Source organism: Enhydra lutris, unplaced genomic scaffold, assembly GCF_002288905.1.
Source record: "Enhydra lutris kenyoni isolate GAN:26980312 unplaced genomic scaffold, ASM228890v2 scaffoldscaffold19, whole genome shotgun sequence".
NCBI classification, from domain to species: Eukaryota; Metazoa; Chordata; class Mammalia; order Carnivora; family Mustelidae; genus Enhydra; species Enhydra lutris.
Genome location: NW_019154103.1, coordinates 15,752,083 through 15,761,390, shown reverse-complemented (window position 1 = coordinate 15,761,390; position 9,308 = coordinate 15,752,083).

The window sequence follows — 9,308 nt, the reverse complement described above, 5'->3', positions numbered from 1 at the left end:
ATTCTTACCTTCAAGAAGTAGAAATTTCTGCAGCGGCAGGATCGAAGCCAAAGAGGTTTACGCGAGACACAATTATTGCTAAAGGAGGTGGAGCCTAATTTCCCTCTCCTTGAACGTGGGCTGGATATGGTGATTTGCTTCTAACCAATAAAACGAAGCAGAAATTTTTGTGTGACTTCAGAGACTATGTCATGAAAAGCCACTGTTGCCCTTTCTCTCTCATCGCTTGCTCTGGGGAAAACAGCTGATGTACCAGGAGGACTCTCAGCGACCCTGTGAAGCCCACGTCGTGATGAACTGAGGCCTTCTGCCACCAGCAATCTCCGCGAGCCATCTAGGAAGTGGATCCTCTAGCTCTGGTCAAGCAATCAGATAACTTCTCGAGGTTGTAGCCCCGGCTGACGGCTTGACCGCAACCTCCCGAGATCCCTTCATCTAAAAGCTCGGAACCAAGCCCCTTCTAAATTCCTGAACCTAAATTGTGTGAGGTAATGTGTGTGGTTTTAAGACGAGAAGCTTTTGTACAACACAGCAATAGAGAACTAATACAGTGATACGGGATCCTTGGCTCCCCCAAGTGTGCAACCAGCTGAAGAAGTAGGTTATAGCTCTGAAACCATAATGCACTATGAAAGGCCTTCAAGGTTCTACCATATGAAGAGGATTGCTGTGTAGTATCCACATGATGGTCTTTGTGAATTGAGTGCACTGAAGCTTAGCAATTCAGAGCCTGTGTGGGCAGTCTAGATTACGTAGATAGGTATGGAGATAGGTAGCTAGACTGACAGACAGATGGGTAGAATATTATGCTTTGGGAATCCTCACAGAGTTGTGAGATGTCTGAGGAAGACAGTGATGGAACTAGTATGTCAACATTGACCTTTAAGTAGCTTATTATTTATTTTTTTTAATCTTCTGGGATTTTTTTTTTAAGATTTTTATTTATTTATTTAACAGACAGAGATCACAAGTGGGCAGAGAAGCAGGCAGAGAGAGAGAAAGAGGAGGAAGCAGGCTCCTTGCTGAGCAGAGAGCCCCAATGTGGGGCTTGATCCCAGGACCCTGGGATCATGACCTGAGCCGAAGGCAGAGGCTTTAACCCACTGAGCCACCCAGGCACCCCTTAAGTAGCTTATTGAAGTTACATGGAACATGCTACTAAAGCAGACATTAATCAGTCAGATTAATAAGAAAATTTTGAGTAAGGTAGTTGACTAATTGTGCAGGCTTACTTTTCCAGGTGTTAATACTCTGTACTCACCATTGTTGATTATGGTATCTTGCATTTTTCTTAAACTACCAGCCTCCTGCCTTCAATCTCCATATCTATAAAATGACTCAGCTACTGCCAAGTTGACTTGATTAGAGGTTGACAACCTGATTCAAACTAGAACTTGAGATACATTTGCAGGAATTAAGAATTGAGACTTCGTTGAGGTACTCTCTTACATGGAGGATATGTTGGTATCCACTGTCAACCCAGGAAGCACAGAAACCTAGTCTGGAGAGAGAGAGAGAGAGAGAGAGAGAGAGAGAAATAGAGAAGAGAGTTCTCTAGTATAACCTGTAATTTTGTAATAAATTATCAATTTCCACTTAGGTTACTGGTGAAGCTTTCCTGCAACCAAAAGATTCCAGCTCTCACACTCTTCATATTTTACAGTTTAGACTATTAATACTAAAAATGATTTGAACTTCGTCTATTGCATATCGTAATAAGGTCCCGATGACAAGACATCTATTCTTTTAAACTTTAAATGATTTTCTTTTTTCTAAATTGAAAAACTTCCCAGAGAAATGGTACAAGTAAAAGAATTCATAAACAACATCTGTCTAGCTCATGTTATTGGTTATTTGTGTAAAAATTTGTCTCATTACTCACACAAGGTTCCCCCCCCCAACTTTGGAAAAGAATAATCTATGATTTCCTGTAAGTAGAAGAGCCAGGGAATTTTTTTTTTTTTTAATTCTGGTCTAAGTTATTTCTTCACTTTTCATTACAATGCCTACTATTGCCCCATTCTGCCAAGAAAAATCTGACCTGATATGAAGCTGTAGAATGATTTTGATTTAAAAAAAGAGTTTCAATAGCAACAGATAGGTCAATTTAAGTTGAAAGGACCCGGCATGCTCCCATAAGTCATTGAAGAGATACAAAGAAGTTGGTTTGATAAACCTAAAAAATGTTTGAAAAACATAAAATGCCCTTTAAAAAAAAAGTATCATTATTATCATAATTCAGTCAAACAGGATCATCTTTATTTTACTGTATATGATTAATTGGATGGATAACAAAGACTAAGAAATGCAGCGATCCCTCTCTCTATGTCTTTTTCCAACAGTATTTGGATGATTTTGAATTCCAGAAGAGCAGTGAGATCTATTCATCATGGGCCTTTTTTCTTTTGTTTCTGGGGAAGAAAAATATCTGGCTTAGTAGTGAGGTCTAGTGTAAGAGACTGTTTTTCAGAATATTTCAGCTCTTCTTTGGGGCATTGACCTCAGGTCTGAAAATTGCAAGACGTTTCCTCATGCAGCCTGTTCTTTGGAGGACTCTTTCATAACTCTGGTATCTACCTCCAGGCTATCCATTCTGGCACAGAGGATTTATCTTTTTATCTCAGGGAATTTTCAAGGATTGTAAACATGTGTGATAGTATCAGAATTTCTGTGTTCATTTTCTGAAAAACTGTAAGTTCTTATTTCAGCTTCTATCTTTTCCAGAATTGTCGCCGTAGCCATTTTTACTGCTTCTTACACTTGGTATTGATGCTTCCTTATGGTGGCTGGTGTTGACCCCATTTGCTCATTTCTCCCTCATTTTTCATTCCTTATATATGTTGAAGGGACCAACAAAATTCAAAGCAAGAATATTATCAAGAATATTAGCTTCGAAAGAACATTTGATTCCTACCTGGACCCTGAGGTAGAGTATAGTAAGAGTTAGCATGAAGTCATGTACTGGGATTGTGGTAGCCTTGTGGATAAATGGTAGCACCAGAAAGGTAAGACATAGGGCAACAGGATAGCTGAGATGGCAAGAGCAGTGTGTTCATGATATTATTGCCCAGGTAAAGGTTGGTCATCTGAGATGGTGGCACAGTGGAGCCACTCTCCATGTGGTAGAGTCTGTTGGTCCTCCTGTATCTGTTCCTTCATGGTGCATAGCTTAACAGGAAGGGCCACCTGACTGAGTTCTGGCCAATGAACTTCTAGTTCTAATCACAGTGTGTCCCACGAAAGCTTCTGCTCTCTCTTTCCCAGGCTACCTGCTAAGAATGAAGGGTTCTGAGGGTCTAAAAGATGATGCTACCACAAGACAGAAGCAGCCAGGACTCCTGAGTAATTGCTTGGAGGAGAGTTATATTGGACTTTGCCTCACAAGAAATAAAACCAGATTAAGCCACTGAAAGTTGGTATTTATTTATTACAGTAGCTAGTACTAATTATCCTTGTATAATATATCTTTGGTTCTGATGTTGGGTTTGATATCGTCACAGTAAGAGAATAAAGAAAAGAATAAATAAGCAGAAAAGTATTACTCAGAGAAGGATGTTGGGTTGGGGGGTGGCGAAGGGCAGGAGAAAAGAGATGACATTGGGCATAAAGGCCTCCTGAGATAGAAAACATTTCATAGATGTACTGATCTAATTTTAGAACTGAGCAGATCTCTTCTAAATGGACCTCCAATTGTGTAAAAGTAAATGGACGTATTCTGACAACTACGTTTAAAAGAATATATATATTATGCAACTATAAATGAAGCATAATTAAATTTACTTGAAAATATTGAGTAGGAAAAATCAGAGATCAAATATCAAGTTCTTAAGTACATTAAAAAAAAGATTTTCAAAACGAGGTATGCTACATGTATTTCAAAATGCCAGGGGGAGAAACAGGCCAAAAGCCCTGAGCTTGCTGAGTGGAGGGTGCTGTGAGGAAGGGCACTGTGTGTGGAGATGTTTGGACTGTCTGCAATTAAATATGAAGCCAGCTGGGCCTGGGAGTCAGAGAAAGTGGCAAGAGAGAACGAGTTTTCCCCTTTGCTTTTTAGTACTTAAATATAGTAGCTTAAAAGTCAGTTTCTATGCAACAAAAGAAATATTTAGTGGTCAGATCTGGAGCAGTTACTTGAAATTTCCAAACATCTGAAGGGAAAAAATTTAAAACTAAAATTTCCTTTGAAATATAGCATAGTTTGGGGGCTTTTTCTGAAACATGGAATAAATCCAAAAGTCTGAAATAACACCCCTAATGTTCATTCTTCAGTGAATTATTCATTTGTGACCATCAAATATATGTTATTATCTTTAAAATATGCTAACATTGTGGCACCCATTGATTGGGATAAAAGCACTCCTCTGTTCCTTCAGTAAACTTCTAGTGACAGACCTTTGCTGGGACTTGGGGCTTCCTTTCTTTCCCCCTTTTCCAAGCCCAAATTAGAGATTTCCGTAGGCTGGGAGGGAAGTCTATGAGTTTATGAATAGAGATCCCAGGGACACTTGCACCCACAGCTCCACTGGTCCTGAGGCTCATGGTGGCCACAGTGAGTCAGTCATTGCTATCACCTAATATCATCTGTGAGGCACATTATAAAAGTGCATCAAAGAGCATCAGTCACTTACTTCCACCAGAAACAATGCCTAAGTTTCTCAGAGTGAGAATCTTACCAGCCAGGGGTGGGCGAAAGATAATCAGGCAGAGCACAAAGGATTTTTACGGCAGTGAAAATACTCTGTATGATTTAATAATGATGGATTATGTCATCACAGATTTGTCCAAACTCACAGAATTTACAACACTGAGAATGAACTCTAAGGTAACTTGCAACATTGGGTTATTAGGAGGTATCAATAGAGGTTCATCAGTTGTAAAAACGTACCATTCTGGTGACTAATGTTGATAATAGTGGTGCTAATAATACCGTTGATAATAATAATAAGGCTATGTGTGTATGGAGGAAGAGGGTATGTGAGAAATCTCTACCTTATTCTCAGTTTTTTTGTAAACTTAAATCTGCTCTAAAAAAATGTAAAAAAATTTTTAACAGCTGTAATTGTTTCACTAGAAGTTAACACCACCTGTGCTAAACTCAGGGCTTAAATAATTTCCACTGAAGTGTATATTTTTTTCTGATTTCAAAGATAACACATGTTCTTTGTAGAAAACTTGAAAAGTACAGAAAAGCCAAAGAAGAAATTGAGAACCTCTGAACGCTAATTAATGACTAGTTAAGTACATGTGTGTATGTGTATATGTACGTATTTGTGTGAAGACAAGTGTGTATAAATATGTATTTATATAATTATAATGTATAAGCTATATATGTATATACATATGGCATACAAATACATGCTCTTTGAATTTATATTACATACGTACATATATATAAATACATAGAATTTTATTATATATATTTTTGTTAGCTATAAACTTTGGGTTTTATTATAAAAGTTGTTTGTGGGTGCCTGGATGGCTCACTTGGTTAAGTGTCTGCCTTCAGCACAGGTGATGGTCTGTGGGTCCAGGATGGGTCTGCCTCGGGCTCCCTGCTTGGAGGGGCTTATGTCTCTCCCTCTGCCCCTCCCCCCTCCATTCTCTCTCTCTCTCTCTCTCTCTCAAATAAATAAATAAAATCCTTTTTTAAAAAAGTCTCATTTATTCATTAATATTTTTTAAGTAGGCTCCACACAGAATGTGGGGCTTGAACTCATGACCCCAAGATCAAGAGTCACATGTTCTATTGACTGAGCCAGTAAGGCGTCCCTATTCATTAATATTTTTAACACACTCTAAAAATATTCTCTCTTAAATGACTTCACAAGAACTTTCTTCCTACATTTATTTCATTCTTCAAAAAATGTGTACTGTAGAAGAGCATGTATACTGTGTAAACTTCTAATCTTACCACTGTTTCTTTTTTTTTTTTAAAGTAGGTTCTACACCCAACATAGGACCTGAACTCATAACCCCAGGATCAAGAGGCCCATGTTGTACCAACGGAGCTGGGCAGGCTCCCCACGTTTTTCTTAAAAACAAATGGACTCTCATCTTTGAAATGAAACTTTAGAGTTATTAGGTGGATCTGTGAGCCATAACTCATCAGCATCATCAAAGGGAGGCTTATTAAGTCTTTTATCGTGTATATTTTTACAGGTCATGAGTACATATACTGTCATGCAGGGGTCATCGAAGAAGCCAGGTTTTTAAAAGTCTTTCTATCTGGTAATGAATTAAAGAGTTTGGGCCATCGCCTACGATTCCACTACAGTCAGGAAGGCTCAGTTACTGCCTTAGGGGAATCAGTGATCTCTCTGTTTTTCCCACAATAAAAATGATAAACAATTTTAATGGTTTCCTATTTCATTGGAAACCTTGGCACCCTCAAAATCTATTTATAAAGAAGGCTCTCATAAGTCACTTGTAAGTATGTGATGACATGCTGAGCTTAATTTTTTTTTTTTAAGATTTTTACTTATTTGATAGAGAGAGATCATAAGTAGGCAGAGAGAGAGAGGAGGAAGCAGGCTCCCCGCTGAGCAGAGAGCCCGATGCGGGGCTCGATCCCAGGACCCCGAGATCATGACCTGAGCCGAAGGCAGAGGCTTAACCCACTGAGCCACCCAGGTGCCCCCTGAGCTTAATTTTTACTTTGCCTTGAAGCGGGCAGAGTGTGAGCCAGTCCTTTCTGTTCTATGTTACAGTTTAGTCCTAAAACAGAAAGCAACTATTGTTTATTCCAAGAGCCATACAGAGCCTTGGGTTCTGCCAATTATCCCACATGACAACTGAAATCAAGTTGATGAAATGCATGAAATTTATTATATTTCCAATGGGCACTTTCTACTCTAAAGTTCTAAGTCTGTAGCAACCAGTCTTAGGAGAAGGTGTAGATGCAAAGAGAAGTACAAATCACTGAAGTTAAAAGGCTTGTCATCTTTACAGAGTTTCTGCTTTGTGGCCCACAATCTAAATCCTGTGAAAAATGGTTCTCCAAGAACACAACTTTTCAAATAGTTCAAATTCTGGAAAGTGAAGGACTCTTAAAATTCCAAATGGACAACCTTGTGTTCTAGAGATAGTATTTGAGCAAAATACAAAATCCACTGAATTTTGCCTATAGATTTCTATTGATTAGATGAGAGAGAAGCCTATAATCTCTAGTACCAATAAACCAAGATAAGCACGTAGTTGCATGTGTTAATAGAAAATATAAGCTACTCACCTGTGGCAATGAAGCAGCATTTGAGTTTTCTTATACGGAATCATAGGATGCTAAATCTAATGGAGTTTTAGAAAATGTTGAATTTTTGCAAAGGAAGTTTTCCAGAGTAATCATTTCGTGAATAATTCTGTTTCTTAGTAAGATCAGCTTTAAGTAAAATGGGCCGGACTCTAGATTTTATTTTTCCAATCTCTTAGTGAATTTTTTGTGTTCCAAATTTCTCAAGTATTTTAAAGTGCTTGTGTCCTTTACTCTTTGACTTAGATATTTGTATTACAAAAGAAATCCAATTCATCTGTTTTTTTAGAGGTGGGCAGAGGGACAGAAAGAGCCTAAGAATTTTAAGCTCCACACCAGCAGGGAGCCCCACATAGGGCTCCACCTTACAACCCTGAGATCATGCATTGAGCCAAAGCTGAGTCAGATACTAAACAGACTTGAGCCACCGAGGCGCCCCCAATTCATCTGTTAAGGTGTATTCAATTCCTACTTTATTTTTAAAAACTCCATCTACTTGTGACCCTTGAAAAAATAATTACTCCACCTGAATAGAATTTTTTTTTTTTTTTTTTTTTTTTTTAAGGAGAGAGCGAGCGAGCAGGGATGGGTAGGGGCGTAGAGAAATACAGAATTTTAAGCAGGTTCCACTCCTGACGTGGGGCTTATCTCACAATCCTGAAGTCATGACCTGAGCAAAAATCAAGAGTCAGACATTTAATTGACTCAGGCACCCAGTCACCCATAGATTTCATTTTATTTGCTCTTAATATTAAGTCTTTTATGAAAATCCAGTGTATATCCTATACATTTTTCTTTAGTTATAGCGCCCAGAATTGGTCATATTTATTTGGGTAAGTTCCTTTGTTTTATATCCAGGAAAGTAATTTCCTTTATAGGGTTTCCTAGCTATCAGCAGGCAGAGTCTACCAGTCTGAAAGTCAAAGGGAACTGATCACTGTGCAAATAAGATAAACTATCCTGGAACCTACCAGGATCGGGAGGTAGGTAGTTCAGTTTGAACTTTAAGTTGTTAACCCCTAACAACTACTTCAGTCTACTTACAGTTTTTAGGTTTTGTGTTTATTCCAAAGATGGAGAGGGAGAGGGAGTAGGGGAGGAACAGGGAAAGGGGGAGAGAATGAAACACAAAATCCTCCTGAGTTGAGAAGAGAAGAAAAAGGTTCATTCCATCTTGCTTCCGGCCCCTATCTTATATCAAAATAAGAACAAACTTCTCCCTGCTTTTGCCACAAAAACAAACTGTACTGAGAAACTTGAGTGATGAGTCCCTTTCTGCCTCCTCCATGTGGAAATGTATTTACGTTGTTGGTGAAAATACTAGAAGGCAGAAAATACAACTGCTCTCTACTTCTTCTGATTTGGTATTATTCAATGATTTATTGGTATTTATTCAATGATTTTCTGAAAATCAAGTACTGAATATTTAATACCTATTTCAACACTTGACGGGAAAGAGGTGGGAATCACGTGAGGAAAAAATTAGTATTTTCAGCTACGAAGTGGAAAGAATGTGTGTAAAAAACACCTCTGTGAGGTAAGAATACGCTGGCCATTTTGATACTTTCTTTACTGAAGTTCTGACCAGGATCAGCTCCTAGAAGTGGGGCTTCCCCGGCTCAGGAATATCCCCCAGCGCTGGATGCACTCTGGAGGGTGCAGCCTGGGTGCGGGGCTGAAGCTGGCACAGGGCAGGTCCTCGTTCGCGCGAGATCTTCCCACAGCACGTTCGCTGGGGTCCTTACTCTCCAGGAATAACAGAGTGACTGAATGCTCTAACGGCGCCTCCATTCCTGTGGCTATTCCAATCACTGTGTCAACACCTCCGGGTTAAGGAGTAACTAAAACATTTTAGAGTCGCTATCAATCTTAAACAAACTCTGGTAATAAGATAAAAACACAAAAAGGAACACATTTTTCATCACTCCACTTGCCCCGTCTGGCTCGGTGTAGCCTCTAATCCATGCCTTTGCACGTCAGTCTACACATTCATCTCCACCAGCTAAATCATTACCAGGTAATGACTTAGGCCCTGAGGAGAACTGACAAAACACCATCTTTA